The sequence below is a fragment of the Chroicocephalus ridibundus genome, chromosome 1 (assembly GCF_963924245.1).
Source record: "Chroicocephalus ridibundus chromosome 1, bChrRid1.1, whole genome shotgun sequence".
Lineage (NCBI taxonomy): Eukaryota > Metazoa > Chordata > Aves > Charadriiformes > Laridae > Chroicocephalus > Chroicocephalus ridibundus.
The window spans coordinates 146,221,782-146,246,891 of NC_086284.1; the positions used below are offsets into that span (position 1 = coordinate 146,221,782).

The following is a 25,110-nucleotide window of genomic DNA, read 5'->3' on the forward strand; positions in this document are numbered from 1 at the left end:
TCCAGTGTCGCATAAATCACTGCCAATGGAGCTTATTGTCTAAACTATCAAACAAGCATGACCTTCCTCTCACTTAATAGAGGAATCAATCCTAGTAGGCCAAATGTCAGATGTCAGCGAGCACAGAGTGAGGGATGACATACTGAGTCGCACACAAGCTCTGTTCCATAGCGAGGTGAACGTAACGCAAACCAAACAGAACTGCTAAGGGAACATGGCGCTCAAACCCTCCTAGCTTAAAACTAAAGAATTCAGCATCAGAACCACTTGCCCAGGCTTATCAAGACATACACACGGCTCAACCTCCAGTTCACCTCTGTGGTTTCATACAGAAAGGCAGATGGTAGTTTTAGAAACATTTTTTTAGGAGTAACTATTACTACTTTACTTTCTTTTATAAAAAAAAAAAAAAACAAAAAAACCCAAATAAAATCATACCTTCTGGTACATTCCTAGGAGCTTTGAAGTGAGTGGATTTGACTAATAAGCACTTTTTCCTCAATATTCTTAAATTTCTGCGGAAACTTAGCAAGTAAACTGTTGCTGGTATACCTAAGGGAAAGGTTATGCTATTATAATGTCTGCACATGTCTTTATACCCATTTACACCCTTTTTATACCCCTGCAAAGGGGTGTACCGCAGCTCCAGAGCATATTTTACCGATGTTATGCGTAACTCAGAAGTGAGGTAAGAAAAAAATAAAAAGACGTGGTAGATTCAATTTAGAATCTCTAACAGAATAGACCTTTGCATGTCACAGCAAAAAGATATTCTAACCACTTGGGACAGACTATGACACGCAGGTCCCTTTCCATGTTATTTTAAACCCTCTATTTTTCTTTACCTGTAAAGCACTTCCACAACTTGTTACCAGCACTGAGAGAGCAAAGAGAAGTTGGTGATTTAAATAGGTCTGTAGGTACTTTTGACGCAACTTCCAGGCAGGTAAAGGCATTTGAGGTTCCACTATAAGACTGCATTACCACCTATATTTTCTAGATAAATTTATCTTTCCAGTTCGGCCACAGCTTTTGTATCAGTTGCATGCAGGGTAAGATTCACATAGCCACTATGGAACTGAAAATGGAAAGTTTAACGTGTTACTCGCAGAAATCTGTATTTTCTCCTATCTCAGGCTACACGAGCTCCAAGACCCAAACTGCTACTACCTATTTTTCTAGGGGTTCCCTGCATTCATGTTTAAGTATTGTATTTTGTAGAGCTACACTTCAGTGAAAAAAATATGAAGTTCTTTAGCTATGAAGAGAGCAAAGATTTGCCTCCCACCCCCTACACCACCCCCGAGCCCCCTTCCCCCACAAAAAAAAAACCCCAACCCTGTAAAGAAACTCTTTAAGGGTATGCTGAAGAGACTGAAGTAGACTGTCAACTACATCATACACCGCTGATGTCCCTTTTCTTTGTTTTCTTGTGATAAAACCATTGTACTTTTGACTACAATGTTCATCTTTCAAACATAAAATAAACAAGGAAGAAGGGTGACTTCTTTTTCTCCCCAAATTCTGAAGTAGATTTCAATACCAAGATATGAAGCAGTCTTAAATCTCACCCAAAAGCTTTCACTCCATATATCCATCAGAAGTTAGGCTAGCAGCACTACTTCTTGTATTTTGGTTTAGCCATTGCTCTTTGTTGAAAGAAATGTCTTAAGACACTTTGTTTGGAAGTTAGAGAGTACTAACTGCCCCAGGACCCCAGCACACTAAGGTTGGGGAACAGAGCGTTCCAGCCAGCATCCAAAGAGCTCTGAAGACCAGGGATAGCATACAGTGGACATTAGGAAAAACTTCTTTCATAGCAGGGTAGGGTAGCCCTGGAACAGGATAGCCAGGATGGATGTGAGAACTCCCACCCCTGTGCACGCCCCTGTTCAAGCCATGGACAGGTGAAATCCACAGCTGACTTTATACTGTGTTGATGATGGTTCAGTTTGGGCAGGACATTGGACTACATGACCTCACGAGGACCCTTCCAGACAACATTTTCTATCATCCTGTGAAAAAGGCGATAAGAGTACAATGCAGGGGAAAGGGAATTATGCAGCTTGCACGTTCTGAATAGTAAGCAAATATTTATGACTTTGACAAAGGCTCCCACCTTGTGTTGCTTTTCAGAATCAGTACATAAATAACACAAACCATTCTGAAAATCTCTGATAACACTACGCTTGGCAAAGATACTTCTCACGTGGCTGCAACAACCCTGTTAACAACACGCATAAAGCATGTAAAGATACCCAACAAATTTGTAAAAGTGTTTTTGTCACATCTTAGTTTGAGAGTCAGTACTATCACGTACATTTATTTGTACCTCCACAGCTTGCACTACGTGTACGCGATATCAGGAGCTGAGCTAGACCACCGTATAAGCACGTTGACCAACAAATCAGCGATGAATGCTCACTAACACACAGCATAGCAGAAAGCAGCCTACACGTGCTTTAGACACGGACTGCCAGGTTGCTTTCAGCAGCAGAGAAATACAAACAGTGCTTCACCCTTACATTGACTCTTGTGCTGAAGTCAAGAAAATCATACAGGTTTAGAGTGAGGAAAGCGCTAAGCTGACATCGTAAATTAACATGAGATATATTTTAATATATCTCATGGTTCTTGCATTCACTTATATGCCATGACTTTTGTTTCAAAGAAAGGGATGGAGAGTGCAGTTGCATGAAATGGAGGAGACAAACAGGCCCCAAAACTGAACAACTCCCATTTTTCCAAGAAAAGAAGAAGATCACTGATTACGAAATGAATGAAATCATCACTGATTACGCTGAAATGCCAAGGCCATATTAATTGCTACATTAAGGTGCTTGAATAAAGTCTTTGTTTCTATATTTAAAATTCCAGCAAGCTTCTTCCATCTATTATAGATATACTTGGAAATACTTGAAAATAGCAAATAAGCTTCATCCTTACAAGACCCTTAGCAGAATAACACATTTCAGCTTATTGACTGCATATCTACTTCAGATGGTAGTCGTCTGATGTTTATGTAGTTAAATGACCAGAACCAATCATGACAACCATTCGTTCGTTTGTGTTACAGGAAGCACAGTAACGGCATTTTCTCTTTGAGTGCTATTACAGCAACCTGACCCTGTGTGAGCCTCTCAAAATCAAGTGCCTTTCTTAAGTCTTACATTTCTAAATCAACTTAAAAACATATGGAAGAGTCACTCCTCTCCCCATTTACTGAAAACCCTGTTTGAGCAAAGTCATTAATTATCTGTTGTCCTGTTTGGATAGACAGAGTTCTAAGAACATCTAAATAACATCTCAGAACTTTTTCGAGCATGAGGAAGAAGAGTGAGCATACACACGGTAGCTATGTTTTACTTGCTCTCTTTTTACCTTTTACATCAAAACGGTTGCCTATTGTCCAAGCCAAGAATAAGATAACACTGTTTCAACTAATAATAGCAAACTACTGGTGATCTATATTACGATATTAAATTAGTATAGCAGTGTTGGAGTTTGTACTTCGCAAGTAAGCTTCTTGGATATGGTAAGAGAAGACACATTGCCAATCTTTACTACATAATCTACGAACACCATCATGGTTTACAAGATCTTATTTTCAACACATGAACACAAAGAGAGCATCACAAGCCTAAAGAGGCTCCAACACATGCTTCGCTTCGTACATACTAGTAGAAATATGTGCAGGAAAATTAAGCATACACATAATTCCTCTTGAGAGCAAGGGTCTGACTACAAACATCTGTAAAAATATGACTTTTCTCCAAATGAGAGCAGAAGTGAAATAGAGTGCATATACAAGTTCCTTGCCAACACCCTGGTTTAAGAGATCTTTATTTAAAAAAAAATAAATTAAAAAAACAACCAAAAAACCCCAAACCCCAAGATGCGGATCACCTATGCCCCAAGAAACTGCGCTAATCATGAGGCTACAGGATTTTAACGAAAACTATTCCAGGCACGCTCTCATTTTGCATGCAAAACCAAGGTGTTCCCTGCAATGTGGACTTTGAACCCCAGCAATCTCACAGAGATACAGCCATCAAGAGAGCGAGGAAAGCAAGCTGTCTCAGTGTACCGTATGGAGAAGATTCAGCTGAGGAATCCTGCTCAAATGCCCTCTGGCAAGGGAGAGGCTTGGACCTTATTTACAAGTGTGCTCACCACTGATCCGTTAAAGAATATAAAGCAATGAGTTCTGGCAGTCTAACCCTTTGCTTCCCTCCTTTAGCAATAATCCGAATTGATGGGAAAGCCTGGGGATGAAACAAAAAGCTGAAAAGTTTGATTTTCCTGAAAAAACAAACAAAACCAGAAACCTCCACAAAAGCGGTGTGCGTGCGCAAAAGAAATCCTTAATTTTTCTGTTTTGAAAAGGACTTTGCTGGTGAACTGAAAGAGACCACTCTGAAAATAATAATTTCCTCACCCAGCACAAAGACACACACATAACCACAGAATATTTGTTTTTAGAAGAAATCTGGAATGTTAACCTTTTGCTTTTGTTTGAAAGCACGTGGGCTTTCAGCCTTTTTTTTTTTTTTTTGGTGAAGAAACAAAGCCCTGTTCTGGATTTCAAAGAGATGCTTTGTCCAAAACATAGTAATTCTGTTACAGGTGACAGGTGTCAGGCTTGGCCAGCTTGGAGACAAGCAGTAGTTTTCTACAGCTTCCTGGAGAAGCTTTAAAGACTTCAATTAGAAGTCTTCTCAGACCTAGGAAAGGTTATAGAAAACAAATCTGAAATTCCAAAGTACAGAGCTAAAGAGTGAAGACAGGCATCCATGTTTCACTTCCTATTTAGCGATGAATGATCTGAATGTTAACTTGAAGGTATTTGTAAGTGAGATTTTTGCAGATTTGATAGGTGAGAAGCTTTAAATTTGACTCCATTTAGTGGCTATTTTTTCTTCCTCGCTTCAAGACACCAATTACTAAAGTGTGTTTCCTTAACAACTAAAATTCAAAAGGTAAACTTTTATTTCTTTAAAGCCTAGAAATTCTCATTTTTAAACGCTGTGAAGCTATCCTTTGTAGGAAGCAGTCTACAGAACTGCCAAACCTCCATGGAAAAAAGAAACAAGACTGTATCAGAATGACGTGCCTCCAAAAAGCAGAGTTTCTTTCCTGACAGAGAGAAATTACTAACGTGCATGGCAATTAGTGCAAAAATCAATACTATCTTTGCAGTTGCAGGCTGGGAAAAACTGCTATGCAAACGTCAAATGTCATAAACAAAAAAATGTTGAGCTGTTGTCAGAAGTTGGGTAATATGCACATATTTTTTCCTCTCAAATGCGACGGCTGTGTATCATTATACACCTATCAGGTGAGGCCTTTTACATCTTGCTCCTACAAATGGTAAATATTGCAGAATTCTCCAGTGATTGATAAATTAATAGAAGCTAAACTATGACCTCATAAAGGTCAGTCAGGCTAGTTTAACATTTAAAGTTACAGTGCACAGGAAACACACGATACCATTCTTTTCACAGCTTTATAGAAAAAGCCAACCCAGCAAGTGCAGCAGTGTGAGGATGCCAGCCTTGCCAAAGCTCAATGAATTCATGAACAGAAGTATGAAATTGTTTGCCTGCAACATCAAGGGTTTGGTCGCAGCAACCCATGTCCCAAGTAGTAAAGATGAATCAAAAAAATGAATCAAACATTTTTGAAGCAGAAAAGCTAGGCTTTCCGCTGTCTCTTCACATAACTGGCATTTCCACACGCCAGCCTCCCCATCCTTTATTGTCAATTGTTTCCAGACATATTGTCTCCACTTCAGCGACATTCTATTTTCAGGTGCCCTCAGCTGACAAGATAATGATGAATCCCAATTCAGAAAAAAACAACTGACAGAATTACTTTTTTTTTTAAAAACATAAAAGCAGTATATTTCCTCAGAAACATAGTCATAGCATTCAACTTTAAATACATTTCAGAAACTTGAAGTACAGGTGCTACAAATGTAAACAAATCATTTAGATCTGGATATAAGATCTGAGTTTTATGTAAGGACAAATTTACGTAGGACAGTAAGAAAGGAAAGGAACATCACCCTGAAACAAGAAAGTAAGCAGCTACAAGTAATAAAAATGTGAACAAGTGAGGAAAAGGAAAGAAACAGATGCACACGTCATGGTATCTTCAGCTATGCTATCCCAGTCTGAACAAGCGCAAGGTCATTGAAGAGTTGCAACACAGATAGCAAGGAAACAAGACATACATTGTGCAGCGTTCAACTCCGGAGCTGGGAGCAGGGAATAGCGACAGAAGAGATGAAAAGCATTTCTTGTAATCCAAAGAATGCAGCAAAATTCAAGGATCTCAGTGATAACATTGTCGAAGCAATCTCGGTTTTTTTGCTGTACTGACTCAATCCAAAAGACAGGACGAGAAAGGTGTATACACAGTTAAGTTGAAACGTGCAAGAGAAGCAATGAAAGTGCAAGAGGCAGCATGTTTCCTTTGAGATTATTTCTCACATCAACCAGAGCTTCCTGGTGTGTCAAACTCCTCCTCAACCAAAGATCCTTTAGAAAGTACCCATGAACTTGCCCCATCTCTTCATTCCTTTCAGTAGATACTAGCAGCAAAGACGGGGACGGGGGAATCACAGCAAGATCAATCAATGAGATATTTTCCGATTCATGACCTGGGACATTCAGATGAAAAAGAAACTCCACCCTGCTTAGATGGCAGAAATACGTTAGTGGAAGGGAGCACACTCAGGTTTGTGAGTCCAGACAACGGCAAGAGTATCTCTTAGCTTAGGAGGGTCAAAAGACATCTACTTCATGCACAACACAGGCCATGAAACACTCCAGCGGTTACAGCTGGAGGATACAAATACACACACATATGTATGCCACATACATGGCATGCAAGCCAGAGCTTAATGCTCAAACACCAACAAAGTCTGGTTTTGTTGCTTATTAAGTCTCAGAGCATGTAGTATCTCCCTTTTCTGTGTTCAGAACTTTACAGTTCTCCAGAATGCCCTGTTGGCCTCCAGCTGGCCCCACACCCAGGACTCACAGGTGTGAGTTGTATTTATTAGCCTCAGCTGGATTCTTCTTCCACTCCCCAGTCACCACAGCTTTGTGGCAAGGAGTTCCACAGATCTAATTCTTGTGGTACGAAAAATTACCTGTGTTTTGTTTGCTTCGAACTAAGTTCTTATTAGCTTTATTTGATATCCACAGGCTCTCGTGCTGCCAGAGTGAATAAAATAAGCCCTGTTTGCCTTCATCTCATTCATGATTTCGCAGGCTTCCCTCCTACGTTAAGCTGTTTTGGACTGAGAAGTCCTAGCTCACTAAATTGCTTGCATCTCTCATCATCCTTACTACTCTCTTCCAAGCATTTTCCAGTTCTACTGCCTTCTAAGATAAGGGAACCAGACTGCAAAATGCATTGGAACCACAAATTTATATATTGGTATAATGTTGTTTTTCTTATGACATTTATTGATTGACACTGAATAAAAAAGTTGGGTTTTTTTTAAGTACAAAAATCTATTACGACTCCATGATTTCAGCTGAGAAAAAGTGTTTTAATAAGCCACATGCTACAAGCTGATCCTTTCTGTTGTGCCCCCAAACAGACAGCAAACTGAAGTCACATAATAATAACAAATTAATTAGTGATGCTTATGAGGAAAAAAATTGGTTTATTCAAAACAAGTGAAGGTAAATAAGTAACTCCCCCCATGTGAGGATGGGCAAGCACCATCTTGAAAATTTTCGGCAGGCACATACCTCCTGTTCTCATGCAATAAAATCATTCAAAGCGCATAACTCAAACGGCTCATTTCAAAGTGACAAATAAAGGAGTGACACTCTAGTCACCTGGCAGCTAGCCACAGGTTTGCTCCACTGAAAGGAATTTACTCAACTAGTCACATCAGATACTTAAATATTTTACCTTGGCAGAGAAGAAAAGCTGACTCGGTACCACCACATTCACACTTTCCTGGAGTGAAAGGCTAACTATACATACATATATACATACACACACACACATATATATATGCATGCACTCTGTCTAAACGCCACCCGGGAAAAATAAGAGACCAGTGGCTTTATAAATTCTGCATGCTCTTTCAGACAACGGGATTATCTTCCTTGCTGGTAGTACTCCACTATACAGAACCATCATATTCTTTAGCAAGAATACGTTGCGTTGGTTGTGGGCAGCAATTAATAATCTGGAAAAGTCTGCTTTAGAAGTGCTCAACTGATTTATATTAGAGATACTTAACATGTCCAGAAGGTGAGACTGAAAGTACTGTAATGAATAACCAAAAAGACGTCTCAAATACAGGACAACTTAAGACAGTGTCAGTCTCTAAAGCTAGACTCCAAGACAACATAGCATTTTTAATGCTGTACATGTGTATATATATGCATACGCACACATATGTATGCCACACTTTAGCAAAGCTGCTATATAGTTTTCAGAGTACATTTTATATCTGTGTATATGTATTTCTACTAGTTAACATCCTACACTATATGAAGGACAATGAAAGTAAGTACTTTCAGTCACACCATATTATTGCCTATCCTTACAGAGCTGCAAGAACCACCAATGAAGGTGCACTTCAGTCTCCTGCAGTAAGAAAAAGCTGCTGAACCTTTATGCTTGCCTGTACTTCAGACACACTGAACTTAAACATGGGACAAGCTACCATTTTGGCAAATGACCACAGTATTTTGTCCTGCTTAGTTATACTGGTCCCTAACTTGCTTCAATTATCAATAGCCTACTACTACAAAAGACTGTATTTGCAATAGAAGGACTTGTAGAATGGTATTCTATACATGAAAATGCTGAAGGAGGTGTGATTGGTATAGATGCTTACCACTTAAAAGCTGACATATGTACATAAGACACATTAGCTTTAAGCAAGGTCTGTAAACTGTGAGAAGCCAGAGAAGAAACTGCATTCTGCTCACGGACTCCAGAACACACTGAAAGAGTGAGTTTCCCCCACTTGCTTCACTGACTTCATCTACACCATAAAACAAAGGACTCAAAATTCAAAGCAATATGAAAAGTAATACCAATGCATAATCTGTCAATATATATTCTTGTAGTGTTTAATTCCAAGATCAGATGTTTTCATTACATCAAAAATTAATCCCATTGTCAGGAAAAACAGTATCTGCTACTGTTTTCTTTTCCTGACATCTCTTCTGGATTTTTGGCAATGTCTGACTTGCCAAGCTGAGGGTGTCTCCTTATATGCAGCACTGTGTTTTAAATGTATGCTCACGTTAAGAATGGGAAACAGTTGGAAGGCAGGGTTGTTTGGAGTACAGTGAGGGTCATTTACCTAGTCACAGTACTTCTGCAGAAGTTCTATTTAAAGAAAAAAAAAAAGAAAAGAAAAGAAAAAAGAAGCCCCCCTGCCCAAATGAAGTCAAGAACCCTATCAAACCAAAGGGGATTGGGGCCCCCTGCTCAGAGCACATCTACGGCACAACGCAAGAGGCAACTGCGGCCTGCAATCCCCAATCCCACGTGCAGCCACAGCCGACCGACCGCCCTACAAGTCACCTACCAGCTGTTGCTGGCACTGAGAGCTGCGGCCCAAGAGGGCCCGACAGCTAGAGGAGCCAGGGACAAGCCTCCTCTCATCTGGGGCACACTGCTCGGTGGCAGGTTAGCCTTGGGTGTCCCACTTACACAGCTGGAAGGCGCATATACATCATCACCGGAGAGATAAACTTGGCAGGACCATTGCAGGTCTGCTCTGTAATACAACTACTTGAGAAAACATTGCACAGAGCAGGGGAGCTGGGATCTCGCTCAGATTTCTAACCTTAGGAAGAAAGGAAGAGTGATGAATATGTATTCATGAAGTTCTTTAAGCTTTAGAGTTCTTGGCGTGCTTTATGTGCAACTACTTTCAGAAGTGAGAAGGAAGACTCTTATTTGAAGTTTTTTGGTCATAATGTCTTACCTGCAGATGAAAATGCACTTCTTACGCAGTGGGCTTAGCGCAATCTTCTACTCCAGGCATAGGTGCCAACTCTGCTGACAAGGTCAGTTGCTAGAAGAAAAAATTGAAATATTGTTATACATTAGTAAAAACTACTTTCTTGAGGGTAAAGTCCTGTTCCCCCTCCCCCCTTCAATGCCTTGGAGAAACAGTGTTCACATAGCACCCACAGATATGGATACATAACAGCCTGCTACATACATGTAGCATTTTATTTTTTAAAAGTTAGTTCAAAAGAAATGTGGAATACTGCACTTGATTTGCTTCCTCTTATATCTGGTGTGACATTTTTCCTGCTATAAATAACTAAGTGTGGTAAACAACACTTCAACGGCTTTCCAGAACATTAGGAAAAACCTAATCACTGTATTAGGTAGTCACGAGAATCTACCACTGCTAAATTGTAAATATAGGAGATTATTTCACAATCTTCTTTCTTAATTTTCTTTTTAAGGAAAATAATCCTCAAACTGGGGGTGTTCCAGATGTAAAAGCCTCCAAGTGCTCTCAAACTGCATACCCTGACTCCCTTGCAGTAGTGGATCACGGCCAATGCATGCATAAGAAGTCAAACAAACTAGGCAACGGGTAACAAATCCCAAACTGGTGATTAAGACTAATATTAATCACTCAGAAGGGATGCTTATTATAATGATGTTTAACAACATCATTGTGACAGACTTACAAACTTTGCCTAATACTATGTCATAGCCAAGGAGAACATGTGAAAAGTGGTTATTTTTAAACCTTCAAAGACTTTTTGAATAATATTTTGAAGAAACATATCTATTATGTGTAACGGTAAGTTGGAACTTTGCAGTTTGACTGAAGCATAGAAGAATAGATCTAAATCAGCAAAGCTTTCCTCTAGTCTTTTAGTGTCTCCTTTTTCACTGTTGTCAGCCACTGAATTTTTGTCAAGACAAACTGGTTTTCTCCTAGTACCTGTCAGAGATATATGAAAAGATTCAATAAGCACCAACTCCAGCCTATGCATGTCATAAGGGTCCAGAAAACAACGAAAACCTCTTACGGATCTGGAAATAAAGGACTGGCCTGTTGTAAAATACCAGACCACGAGCATTATGCATCAAAGCCCTATAGGAGTAATTACTTCTTTCATTATGGCCAAAAACTTCAAGATAGGACATTCAGGAGCTCCAGAGATCTCAGGTACATATCAAATTGTTTTCACGACCACCAGCTGAATATGTATCTTCCATTCACGAACGAATATGCATTAAATTCTTGAGCTGTCAGAATATGTTTTTATGAAGTGATGTTTTGTGCTTTGCACTCTGTGGACCCACTAACAATTACTAATGGGTCACACGAGCCTTTTATTTTAGCTCTGAAATGACGACACTCAGTTTTTGGTGAGTTTATGCCTCCCAGGGAAGCTCCAATTTCATACAAGGAAGAAGTGCTTGTTAAACATCCTTAATGAATTTGCTTGCAGTTACATTACAGAACATTGCTTTAGACTCTCAACTCCAGTTTATTCACCATGTAGTCATAACTAGAGTCAAACATTCATTTGACCTACCACATCAGGTTGTATCACCAGCACTTGAGCCCCAATTACTTACCAATCTCATATACGCACATTAGATTAAGAAAATAAACCTGGTTGCAGGATACAGATGGTGACTCGGTTAATCCAGAGATGCGTATGCTTGAATTTTGCCAGGGTAGGGAGAGGTAGAAAGGAGAGCAATATCTCACCCCACACTATGAGAGTGCAGCTTCAAAATGCTAAAGCTGCCTTCATCCATTGCAAACTGATCAACTGCCAAGATGCAAGTAGTAAACATTTCAGTTACTGTTCCTTGTTAACTACTCCGGAATATTTTACACAACAGGCAAAGAATAGTGGATTTTTAACCTGAGAATGGAGTAGCTGTGATGCTAATCCAGCGCTAGGGACCGACACTTCCACTCAAACAGAGCCGCATTATCTTCAGGTCTGTTGAAGCACTAAAGCTCTTCTCAGACCACTTTGCAAACTGAGTGGGAAGGAGCAAGGGTAAGAGCCACATTCTGTCCTTAGGGACCCCTATTAAATCAGATTCTCAACATCAGCCACTTCCTCTTTGTTTTCCTCAAGCCATATGGCTTCCTGACAAAATCTGTATAAACAATAAATCCATTAATCAAGCCACTGCTGGAGGAAAAGGGACTTTTTTTTTCCCCTTCCCTTCATCAATCCAGACATTTTAATAGGGATGTTTTATGTATTTTATTTTATGGAAAATACTAAAGTCGTCTTTGTTCTCACACTGCAGCCTTGTAGACTGGAGCCCCAATTCCAGTACGTACTTGCAGAAGGAGATCCCGACACATTAAAATGCAAAAAGATACAGGAGGAGAGAAAAGTCAGTCAAGCCAACAAGGAGTCCAGCCTTACTGAATCTGTTATAGGGATACAGAATAAATTGCCGCCTAGGCTCCCTAGGATACTGAGTCAAGAAACAAAATAACAAAAACTTTTTTTTATATTAATAGAAGTAGGTAGAACAAGAGAAGCATTAAAAGTCACTTCTATTCCTACTAGGCTCTGAGAAGTTGCACACATGCAAATGCCAGAAGCAGGCCACGAGCAGCTGAAAGGAAGAGCTTCTTTTAACAGATGCCACAATAAAGGCCTTCCCCCAGAGGCCAGATTTCTTAGCAAGGTGAACCAAGATGACCAATTCCACACAATATTCTACATAATTGTTTTGGTGTCTCCAAACTGGTAAAATCATGCAAGTGACCATGTTATTCTCAGATCATGAGGAAGTAAACGCTGCACATGCAAAGAACTCTATGGTAGCAAGGAAGCACAGAAAGAAGAATAAGATTTCTAGCTCTTGTAGGTGGGGAAACTCCCTTTCTTGCAGGTGGGAAGATCTCCTCCTGTGGGAGAGGGGAGAAGACAAATAAAACCAAACCTAGGCAGGCTCTTTGCTTCACCAAACAAACCAAACTTGAGAGACTGCTCAGCTTCAGTTCTGCTGCTCAGTGGGCACAGGAGTATGCCAGCTTCACGCTGCTGCAGGGTAAAATTCTGTTCATAAAGAATATATACACACTGTTGGGGAAGCACATAAAGAAAAAGTGAAAGTATGGTAAAGCATTCCCTTTCTTCCTACTCAATCAATAGGCTCAAAGAGGGTATGAGGTTGAGAATTCAAAAGCACAGAAAAGATAAAAGAAAAAGACAGACGTAATTGCAACAGCTTTTTTGCATCTGACCATTCTTGTACTCTCAGATGTCACTTTGAGACACACATGGAGTCTATGTTATCCCTGTCTATCCCAAGCAACTATTTGCATCACACCTTGCAGCCTACTCAGTAAAGAAGAAAGGGGTTCCTAGTGATGATGGAAGAAGGGAGAACCAAAAACAATTCAACATCTGAGTACACGATGGCATTACCAACAAAAGCAAACTGAACAAGGTTGACATGTCAGTCACCACTTTAGAGAATATGAAAATGCAGAATGTCTGTTCTGAGGATCTGTTCACACTGATGTTTTTTTTCCAAAGCTTCTTTGACTAAACTTTTATTACTCAATAGTCTGCAGGGCAGGATCATTAGGAAGAACAAGAAATTACTTTCAAACTCAGGTGGTCTGTTTCAGTAACACATTTCTAAAGCAACTGTGACCCTTCCACTCACATGGAAGGAAGACAGGACTGGCATGGTAACAAGTCTTTTTATGTTAAATCATGTTTTATTTCCTTCACAGTTGTTCTATTGCTTACTGGATGACGAAATCTACGTCCCAATTTACGAGAACCAAAGTAATCCTCTGTTGAAATGAAGTTCAGGAGAAACATGAAGTAGTTCATGACAGTGAAAAAGACCTTATGGAGAAACAGCATTAAAAAAGGAATGAAGCTGGCTTTTCAAAAGTTTCCCCCCCCCCTTTTTTTTTTCCTTAATACAGGAAAGCAGCATCCTTGATTACAAGCAGGAAATCTTTAAAATGAAAGCCCTTTCTGTCTTTGTTGAAGTAGCAATTAGCCACAAAGGAAAAAATATACAGAAAGAGTAATCTCAGAAGACTGAGTCATTATCTCCAAGGAGACACGTCTGTAGTTTTAACAAGGTCAGAATGTTTTGGTCAGTTCTTTGGGGTAATGGGAGGTACACGATGTTAGCTTATGTTTCTATCAAGGTAATGACAATTCTGAAATACCGCAGACATCACATGGAGCCTACCACTATGAATTATTAGCCCTGAGGTCACAATCTAGAAGAGATACACCATCATATCCAAAGTACGGATGTAAATGCCTTGAGGTAGTGGTGAAAGGTATGTTTGTTTTGGACAGAGTAGTGAGGAAGATCAGGTGCTGCAAGCTTCCACCACATCTGGGTCAGATGGTCCCAATTATCTTCTCATCACAGTTAATCAAAAGTTATCCTTCAGCAGCTATATAATGACATACATAAAAACACATCCAGAATTGGTGTTTGACTCCTAGCAAGAAAAAAGCTTCCCTGTCGCAAACCAGTGAGTGCAAAGCAGCATCCTTGCTTGGAGTCTCATTAAAAAGCCTGTGGCATGAAGGTGTGCAGGTGCGAGACAGTGTCTTCACATCAAGTGTCAAAATGGAATAAAGGTTGACAAGAAAAATTTAGGGGTATACTAGTGGAGAGGAGAAGGCAGTTCTCCCTCCTGCTAGCTCACTATTCTGTCCTTTCTGACCCTATCAATAAACAAAAGTAACAGCATCTGTATCATATCAGCCTATTTTGGCTACCGCTCTTACCTATGGGCAGAAGACTGATCCAAACTGGAAGCAAGACACATTATTAGGAGAATATAAGGAGCATCAACCTGTTTAGGTCTTCACTGACTGTAGTCACTTGTTCATGTCTTCACTTGACTGTAGAAGTGACTGTGACTAGTCACAGTAAGATCAAAAAAGTTTATCCCCCCTCTTCCCCCAGACCAACATAACATGTTAAACAGACCTGACAGAGGAATCGTACAGCCCTGACTTCACTGCATCAGTCAGTCCCATGTCTGCTTGTGTCCATTTTGTCTGCAGCACTCATCTCAAGTCCTGCCTGCGTTACCACTAGCCTGCGGTCACATCTCAGTGAGCAGCCTACATCAGTGATTCCCACAGTTTTCTGTGTGTTTGTTTTTTAAACCATATCCTGCGTTAGCAGGAGCAACAGCATTAACATCGCTTTCTGTACCAGTCAGAAAAGAAGTTGCCTCTTTCTTACTACTATTTAGCTCTTCCCAGGAAGAGAAAAAAATTGGATAATAACCTCTTCAAATCCAACCCTAAATTACTCCCTCTTCACCCCACAAACATGGTATCCTGGTTCTTTAAGCTCTACTGAAGTGTTGAAAAGCAAGTGCTACAAAAGTCACGGTGATGCATAAAACAAAAAGAATGAAATGAAAATTATAAGGCAGCTTGATGTAAAAAGTGTCTTGACCACAATCTGAAGAGTTCTGCCTGTCAGTTTTCTCCTTGCAAGTATGTAAAGGGGATTTCCTTTCCACAGTTTGCTTTTCAGGAACAACAGGCTTGAATTAAATAATTTACTACAGTTTTAAACCTTTAGAGTTCCAGTCGTTGAGAAAAGGGAAAGAAAACCAAAGAGATTTATTTTCTTTTTGATTAAACAAGATATCCAAGAGAGCCCCAGCATATAAACTAAGAGGACATCATCACGTAAAGTAAAACACTTACGGGTACACTTACGGGTAGGGCATGTTGTTTTCTCTTCCTCCAAACTACTACCATTTCACTTGGCAACGCCTGTCATTAAAGCCCACTGTAACAACTACCCCACAATCAAAAGGGCATGCTGATACAAACACAGAGCCATCAAGACTCATCCGTGGACTGTGCACATACTACACAACTCCCTCAGCTCCTCGCCCGTTCTGCGCAACTCCATTTGGAAGTATACTAGGGTAACAGTACAGAAACCGGTAGTTTTTTCTTCTCCTCGGCAGCAGGTTTTTTCTTAAGACAGCAGGCATTGCAACGTTACACTCACTGAGAGGAGGCATGCTTTCCTCTGCTTCCTTCAGCACTCCTAGAAGCGCGAAGGTTCCTGCAGACTGCTGATCAGAGACCTCCCTTAAACACCGCCTTGGCTATACTGCGGTAGTTGGGACGTATTCAGGCTCACTTCACAAGGTAATCATCCAACATAGTAGTAGAGAAGATGTGAAGTCATAGCAAGAATTTGCTTTGTTGTTGAAAATTTCTTTTTTCCCCCAATAGTCTTTTTTGCTCCCAATCAACCGAAGTCTGCTCTATAGATTTAAAGTACAACGAGCATTACACAAGTGTACAATTTCACCCTTGACTATTAATTCTTCAAACACAGCGTCAAACTCTTGCCATGCCTACATATGACTAAATATTTTGTACTGAATCTCAGAAAAGCATGTATGAGAAAGCATATTTGAAGAAAAAGAGAACGAGTCTGAGGTAATCCAGTCAAGTGTCATTTAGCAGAAATTGGGATTAGGTCTGTGTATTCACATATCCACTAGCCTGTTCAGGTTGTAGGTCACCAGGAAGCGAGTTGAGTTGTCTACTGTTATTCCCAGCAGTTAGAACCATAGCAAAGCATCTGAAAATAACAATTCGAGTTAAAACATGCATGTCATTAACCAGGCACATCTCTGAAAAAGTATAGTTGGACAAGTCATCTAGGTATTTAGGTGACATAAAAGTGGTAGCACATTGGTAGCATATAAAAATGGTAGCACAGTGATGTGGCATTTGCTTTAATTTCTTTCTTTAAGGATAAGTCTGATTGACAGTAACTGAAAAAAAAAAAAGACTAGAACGAGATTCTGGTTTATCTGCATTAGTGTAGTTAAGAACACTCATGCGTGCAAAACTAGTGAAAGAATAAAATCAGATTTCCCTTCCTTTGCCACTCACTGAGCCTGTGTCCCTGCCAGTGTAACAACTAGAGGCAAAGCAGCAGTTTAGCGTGCAGCCCGTGTTTGCAATACTCACAGAATCCAGCAGTCCCTTCAGTTCATTCAAATAGTTGATATTACAAATCTTGAGGAAACAATTATTCACTTTTTCAGCACTGCCAGACAATTTCTATTTCTACATCGTAGCAATTTATTGATCTGAAGATCCTGTTCTATTTTAAAAAATCCCGAAAGACTGTTGTCATCTTTGCAAAGGCCATTCTTTTCTGCTTCCGTAGGCTGTTTACACAGCATCATTTTGTAATGATGATTTAGCCTGTTTTAATATGAGCACTGAGGTAAGACAGTGTGCAGAATCCTCATGGGGAACAGAAAATAGTTAAGATATCAGAATTAAACAGTCACTGCAAGTTATTTGTAAATTCAAATTGTTTCAGTTAAGCATTAACTCAAACCAACAGCAAAACAACAACAAAAAAATCCAGTTTCAAGTCAGTCTTTAACACTAGCAGGAAACATCAGACATCGCTCTGTGTTTCCAACTAACCCTTTCAATACAAGAAAGTTCTCATCCAAAATTGTGATTTCCCAGAGGGTTTAAGGGTTAACTTCAATTACCCTTCCTTGGAAAAAAAAAGAGTTATAAGCCACTCTTAAAAACACCCCAATTCCAGCCTTAGAATTTCACAGGGCAAAGTGAAGCACTGAAGTAAAGACAGTGCTCAGCAGTGGCAAAAACTGGCAGAGAGAAAACCTGCCCCTTTTCTAAAGGCCTGCAGTGCTTTCTTTTGTGACTGCCATCTTGCATGCAGTGTGCCACAGCCTTCACCTTTGATTCCACAAAGGCATCTTTTCCCTCTTTCAAATGCACATAGTTCCATTCACACTTGAAAGCAGAAGTCAGCTCTGCATCAAAAAATTGCACCATTCTCCCTGCCCGCTCCCATTTCTTCCTGTCCCACACGGCATCCTTCAATTTATAGTGAACTATAATGGGTCAGGAATCAAATCCAGATTTATAAGAGCTAAAAGCTTGCAAACTAAGTGTCCAGCAAAACACACGAGCCAATGAAACCCCAGTGGCAAGCTATTTGGTATGGCTCACCACTGCTAAGAGGATAAAAAGAGCCAGTGAATTCCTCTGCAGATGAACACAAGCCAGTGTTCATCTACAAGGAAAGGACTGCACCGAGACAAAAATTTCCAGTCATGTAAGACACCAGAAAGCCCCACCTCTTGGCTGTGTCTTCTGAAGATGCGGCAAAGTTAGAGTGCTCAAGGGCCAAAGAGAATTTGTATGCTATCACTGATTTATCTCTACGTTATCGATAAAGTCTTTACTTCAAAAATGTTTTGGAAAAAATCATCAGTTCAGTTTCCTTATGCTGATGCACACACACAAAAAAAAAAAAAAGAAGTCGACACATCATATGTCGGAACACTCAAACTAACTCAATTGCAGTATAATACAGCAAGTTCGGTTAAGTAGCAGTCTCTTTCAGGTAACTCGTGTCTGCAAATAGCCAGCTTCTACAAAATGAACTTCAAATGTCTCTAACTGAAAGCACACACTGGATAATAATAATAGATAAAATACTGAAGTACACAGCTGCTATGCATTTCATGGTTGTAACAACAGTCACAGGTGGCACCTGCAGAGACTCAGGTTGGGCCTGAAAGCTTGCAGATTTCCAGCTTTGTCCACAACCATTTGTCCTGGCTGAAAATGCACATCCTCCATCAGACCTCCAACCAACATCTGCGTGTCTGTTGTCATATCCCCTCCATCCTAAGTATTTGGGGAAACGTTATTAGTGGGATTGTAACACACAGTTTCTTAATTGTTACTGATCAAAGGAATAAACAGTTTGTAACGGCTACTGCTATTATATAAATCACAGCTTTCTTTTTCTTTGGAGCTTTAATTACTTACTTCGTTATGTAGTCAACTGAAGCCAAACTACCTTTTTCTTTCCTTGCAATTAGCAATGAGTCAGTGGAAGACAAGCAGAAAACTGACTTTTGCCAGTTTTACTGCACTTCTGTGATAGAAGTTTAATCAATCCTCTGGAAGCAATCCTTCCAGTGGAAGGAATTTCAAGTATGCTTGGACCTGGCTTAGGTGCAAGACAAATGTGAGAGATGGAGAAAAATTTCCCTATCACAAGCCATTACCTCCATCTCAAACAGCCTTAAGTAAAGCCATAACGTGTATTTCAGTAAAGATATTAGCTTAGGAGAAACCTTGTAGAAAGCAATCAGGAATTCCGCAACAGTTTCACAAGTAACGATGATCTCTACTTAGACACGTAATGGGAGTTAATTATCACCTGGCAGAACCAGGGCCAACTAAGCACCAGCTACCAGGAAGTGGCAACTGATGCCATTAAAGTCCTTTCAATTTATTTATTTGATAGTATAAAGGTAAATAGCAATAGCAAGTTTTTGCTTCATCTACTACAAAACTTAATTTGTGTTTTGGCAACATAAGTCAATATTTAAAAGGCCACTTGTAACCAAGAAGAAAGTGACACTTTGCAGTCCAAGATTACATTAGGTTTACCATGAACGAAAACCTGTCTGGAATTTAGTTCATAGTCATCCTGTTGGTGCAAACTATGTCTTTAAATCTCTTAGGATGACAATTACATCTTAACTCACTCGGGGGGGGGGGGGGGGGGGGGGGGGGGGAGAACAACAAACAAAAAATCCAACCAAACACAGGGCTCATTTTAAATATCCTAACTCAAAAGCACGGAAAAATCAAATCTGTTCAGTAATTGACTACGGAAAGTGTCAGGCCGCTCATCTCAGAAAGGCAAAGAGAGAGACGACTCTCAAGACATTCTGCCTACCATGGAGGGGGAAGAACCCAAATCTGAATATACTTCTGCAAAGCTAAACAAACTCTAAATCTATGTACACAGCACTAATTGAAGCAAAAGTTTAAGATGGATCACAAGTTGCTATATTGTTTATAACATCACTATGACAAAACAAAACCAAACCTGACAGATTATTAAGCTCGCTGTTTCTGCTCTCCTGTAAGAGGTCCTACGGTTCAGCTTATGATATGGGCTGGTGCTGTCACTTTTAAATCAATGTCTTCACATCTCAGATCACTGTGGTTGCTAAATGCAAATACCTAGTTTTGGCTATAATGAAAATGCGAAAAGCAAGTTTTCTTACACAAACATGACGCCTACCATTCAGTACTTTAATTGTCTCTGAAAAAGGTAAAAAAAAAAAATCAATGGATATACACTTTTGGTTAAATGCAAGATATGGGATGGGAGACAGGGAGAAGCTATTTTTAGATGACTGTTCAGGCTTACCATGTCAAAAAAAAAAAAATAACAGAGAAAGAAGAAAGTAACCACACAAAAAGATATGTTGCAATAAAGACGACAACGGTTTGGTCAGAAAGTATGCTGTATAGCAAAGTGAAAATAAATGCCAGCCAGACTTTCCCAGCATTTTTACAATGGAAAGAGAGACAACCTTCTTTGTATCTCCAAGGCCTGGTCTTCATGAGAACTTCAAGTCAGGAAATCCGTTCTTTTTTTAAGTTTTTCTAATTGACCAATGAAGTCCTCACACTAACTCTAGAGTCAGGCCAAAGCAGAAGTCACCACTTAGATTCAAAGGCTTTTCCTTACAGTCGAACAACCATTTACTTTTTTTTTTTTTGTAGGGGACCATCAGACTCTCTACTTAGTTTTAAGTGCTCAACATAGGCCAGAGGAAATGGAAAGCTTTTCTTCGAAGTTCAAAAGCAGGATTCAGATCCTGCTGCCATTAACAGAACAAACGAAAAACAAATCAAGATAAAGAGAATAGCAGCAATAAAGCCTATCAGGTCTGTTGTGCTGGTTTCAGAATTCTTTGGAAACATCTCTCTTGATTTAGAGCACTGGCCAGCAAACCCCCCAAATTCCCTTTGAAAAGGTTGCATGCACTGCAACAACATGTGGGAGGTACACGCGCACTACAGCTGTTAGTCAAAATTCAGCAGTTCAAAGCCAAAAAACTGCAAATGCTCATGAGGAAGGCATGCTGGTAAGATGTACTGCAATGTTAATGCTCCAACATGTAAATACCAGTAGATGGGAAGTTTTACTCCTTCACCACAGGAACGCATGAGGCTTCAGCAGGAGTTGGCCACTTCCCAGGAGAAGCATGAAGACCCTTAGAGGGGGGCGAAAGACGCACTCCCATATTTGCGTTGGGATCTGACAACCCTCACCAGCTTCAGAATACTGCTCAGTCAAGGGAGACCTTAAGTGGCCAAAAAAAATATGCTGTGCGGATCTGCTATTATATGAAAATAAGTCTGCTTGTTTTGATGAGTCACTACTTTGCCAGCTTTTTAATTTTATTTTTTTTAATCAAAGCTCTTTTTTCAACTACATCTAGACAGTTTAATAAATTCCTCTCCCCTCTCCTCCCCAAGCCTAGTTATTTGTTTTCAAATTGCAAACGTTTTTGTTAAGTTATTACAAATCTAATTCCTCCTCAACCAGCATACAGCTGAGAGGAACAGACCAGAAGAAAAATGGAATTAGTATCCCCAGATTTGGAGATGTTTTAAGTTAACACTGATCCAGATTCCATGCAGATTACACTAATTCTGATTAGCCCTCATTTGCAATTCCCAGTCTTCAATCAAAGCCAAGAAATAACTAATTAGGATGGCTTCTTCCCTGAGGGCAAATGCAACCCATCCACATACAAAACATTCAAATAGTCAATGGCAAAGTGCGCATATTTTCAAAACCAACATTCCCAACCAATGGAACAGTTTTTGAAATGGCAAGTATCAGAGACAAGAGGCTGAACAGGATGTTTTGACCCTCTTAAAGTGACAAAGACTATAGGAAGAGTTAAAAGGCTTTTAGAGCATGAGATGCACAGCTTGTTTCTAGAAAAAGAACAGCATAATCCCAACCCGTTTTAAAAAAAAAACCTATCTTGCTACTACATTCAAGCAGTAGCACTATGAATACACAAGATGGTCATGCCATAGAAATAATCAAACTATGAGTAGAAGAGTTTTGTAGTGACCAAACTCATCGCCTATGCCTGCAGTACAAGTGCTACCTCTCCGCAAATTATTTGAGAAAAGTGTGTATTTTCCCCCCCGTTATTCTTGATATGATTTAACGAAAGGATCTTAAGTGACCAAGTGCAAACAAGTGAAATTACTTGAACAAAAGAGATACCCCAGACCTGAGCTATCCCATGACAAGACTGCTCTCCCATGACTGCCAGCTCAAATATTTCATTATAAGCAAGACGTACACTAGCATTTGGTACTGCAAAACTTTGGAAATAAATCCCTAGTAAATATACAACTTCCCTCCCATGTCCCCCACCAAAACAAGACACATACAGCTATAGTATCTCTTATATCAGTAAGTGTTGAATGCTTGGGCTTACCTCTACTGACAAGTCTTTGGAGGTCTTCAAATTGGAAGAGAGAGACAGGGTCTATTCCCACTTCACTAGGTAAACCTCATACTTAACCCAGAAGATTCCAACAATGAAGAGAAGATAAAGATGTACCTATCACTTAGGAAACGTTTTATCTAGCTTTACTACTTTAAATAGAGTCAATATCTTCCTTCAATACGCTCCAAGCATTTTTATCTAATAGCAGCAGCATCAATGATCCAATTCATTGTTCCCTTGTTCACCTCCCATCTGTTACTCAAAACACTCATCCCTATCTCGTTGCGCTTTGTCTTTCTCTTCTCTTTTAGAAAGGAGTCTTTGATACTGTATGTGGCCATACAAGATGCTGGTCTCGCTCCAACTGAAAGCAATGAGAACTGGACAGGTGAAGAATTTAACTGAAGTCACAAATATAATTCCCGTTAACGGTAATACGCAATTGAGCTTTGTACCGGTGCTTCAACCAGCACTGGTCTGAAGCCAGAGTACTTCAACTATCCCTGGCCTAAAGGTTTCAAGATAGAAGTTAAGAGAGGAGCTCTACCTTACACGCTCACTGATGACTTCTTCTGGTAATGACACCAAAAAAAAAATCCACGCACAAAGGTTTTTATATTTACTCAAGAAACATACTGAATGTGAATTTGCAGTTCCTTCTTCCCTATGCTGATTCCCACAGTGACATAAGACCCTTCAAAAAGATCAGCAAAAAACACTAATTATCCCTTTGATAGCATCCACTTCCAAATCAAGCAGGGAGCCCTAATACCCACAAAGAGCCTCAATAACACCTCAATAAGTGGACAGTATTTCACGTATTAGGTCCTTATGGAAATGCCATATGGGCACCTAAACTTCCATTGGGAAGAAAGAGTACAGATATCCGCAAAAGGTCTGTATTTGTTTTTCTTCTGTTGTGTGCTTTCTTATTGCCCTATCAAGTGAAAAGTCTATACTGCTTCCTCCTCAAATAAATGCTTTGTGAAAAAACACAGCTACAACTCAGTTATCAATACTAAGGATTAAGTATTATGTTAAGAATGCACCAACTCATTTAACTTCGTATTAGCGTGGTTACGATTTAAAACTATCAAAAGCTTTAAAGTACACTTACACAGTTTCTAAGATTAACTAAATATTAAGCAGAAATACCACTTTACAGACAGAAAGTGGCCCACTTCAATAAATTAATTGTTTGAGTTAAAACCAACATTCAAACGTCTTTACTGGCTATTACTGTTTATAATCACTGGAAGATGTCCAAGTTCACACAATCTCTTCACAGCTGGAAAGAAGAAATACATCTATAGCAATGAAAATTTCATTCAGTTCCACAAAAGAATCAACCTATATCTCTTTTTATAATATAATACACCAGTTGCACACAATATTAAATTTGGCTGCGGGGATTAGGCATTGTCTTTGCAGACAGAAGCACAAAAAATGATTGATTTTTCACTCTATCGACTACAGCTAAATAATTCTATGTTGTAGAATGAAAGGTGATTTTCTGCCATAGCACCAACTGCCTGCGTTGAGACTTCTCTCTATTTCCAATACCTGAGTTTAATTGAAAGTACTGCTGATTAGATGATTTTTGGAGTCAAGTTCTACAAACCATCTCCAAGGGCAGCAACACTATTTAATAATCTTGACTTGCCAAGTGGCTGCCCTATGCTAAAGAAAGCACGGGTAACACTGCTGGGCAGAAACACTCCTAACTTGCAACCTGTGCTGGTTTTGGGTGGGGTAAAGTTAATTTTCTTCATAGCAGCTAGTCTGGGGCTGTGTTTTGGATTTAGTATGAGAATAATGTCAATAACACATATTGTTTTAGTTGTTGCTAAGTAATGCTTGTATTAAGTCAAAGACTTTTTCAGCTTCCCATAGAAGCCGAGAGGGAGCATAGACAGGACAAGCCGGCCAAAGGAATAATATTCCATACCACAAATGTCATGCTCAGTATATAAATGGGGGTTGGCCAGGGGGCAGGAATCCGTGATCTCTGCTGGAGATAGGCTGGGCAACTGATCATTGGTGGTGAGGGCAACTTGTGTTCTATCACTTTATTTTGTATATTCTTTTACCGTTATTATTTTCTTTTCCATTAGTCTGCTTTTCAATTGTCTTTATTTCAACCCATGAGGGTTTTTTTCACTTTTCCCCCCGCCCTTCTCCATATCCTACTGGAGGGGTGCCGGGAGTGAACGAACAGCTGCGTGGTCCTAGTTACCAGCTGGGGTTAAACCACAACACCACTAATGTGTATCATTTGACATAAAAGACATATTTTGCTCCCAAAAATCTAACAGCTAAGGTCAATACTAGCTTCCTTCGCCAAATTTCTTTCCAGAACCCTGTAGCTAATTGTTCTTTGTGTTAATCCAGATCTGCGAGGCTGGCATGACTACTAAAAAAAATAGAAATATAAAGGCTAAGTAAGTAATTTTCAAATAATTCTGTATGTATGACATGATTATCCCAGGAAAGCTAATAATTCTTGCAAAATGACTAGAAAAATGTAGTTGACAAAGCATTCAATACAATTTTATAAGCTTTCACAGGAGGCATTCAGAAATTAAATGAGGGGAAAAAACAAAGACCACTGGCTTTCAAACCTGTGCTACACAGAAGTCAAATATGACTGCATTCACTGCTTAAAGCATAGCCTTTTATCAGCATTTTCAGTAGCAAGTCTTGCCACAAGTAATAGA

The 25,110-nt window shown here is 39.7% G+C and overlaps 1 protein-coding gene across 2 annotated transcripts in view; it reads right to left on the reverse strand.

Moving 5' to 3' along the window:
* The window catches only part of RASSF8 (Ras association domain family member 8), a 90,553-nt gene that overhangs the window by 38,998 nt on the left and 26,445 nt on the right, over nt 1-25,110 (reverse strand). The window contains exon 2 of one of the 2 annotated variants that reach the window (XM_063357330.1): nt 9,980-10,069. The exons of the other annotated variant lie outside the window; for it this stretch is intronic. The gene's annotated coding sequence lies outside the window, so the exon portion shown is untranslated. The remainder of the gene's footprint in view (nt 1-9,979; nt 10,070-25,110) is intronic. 2 annotated transcript variants of the gene reach the window in all.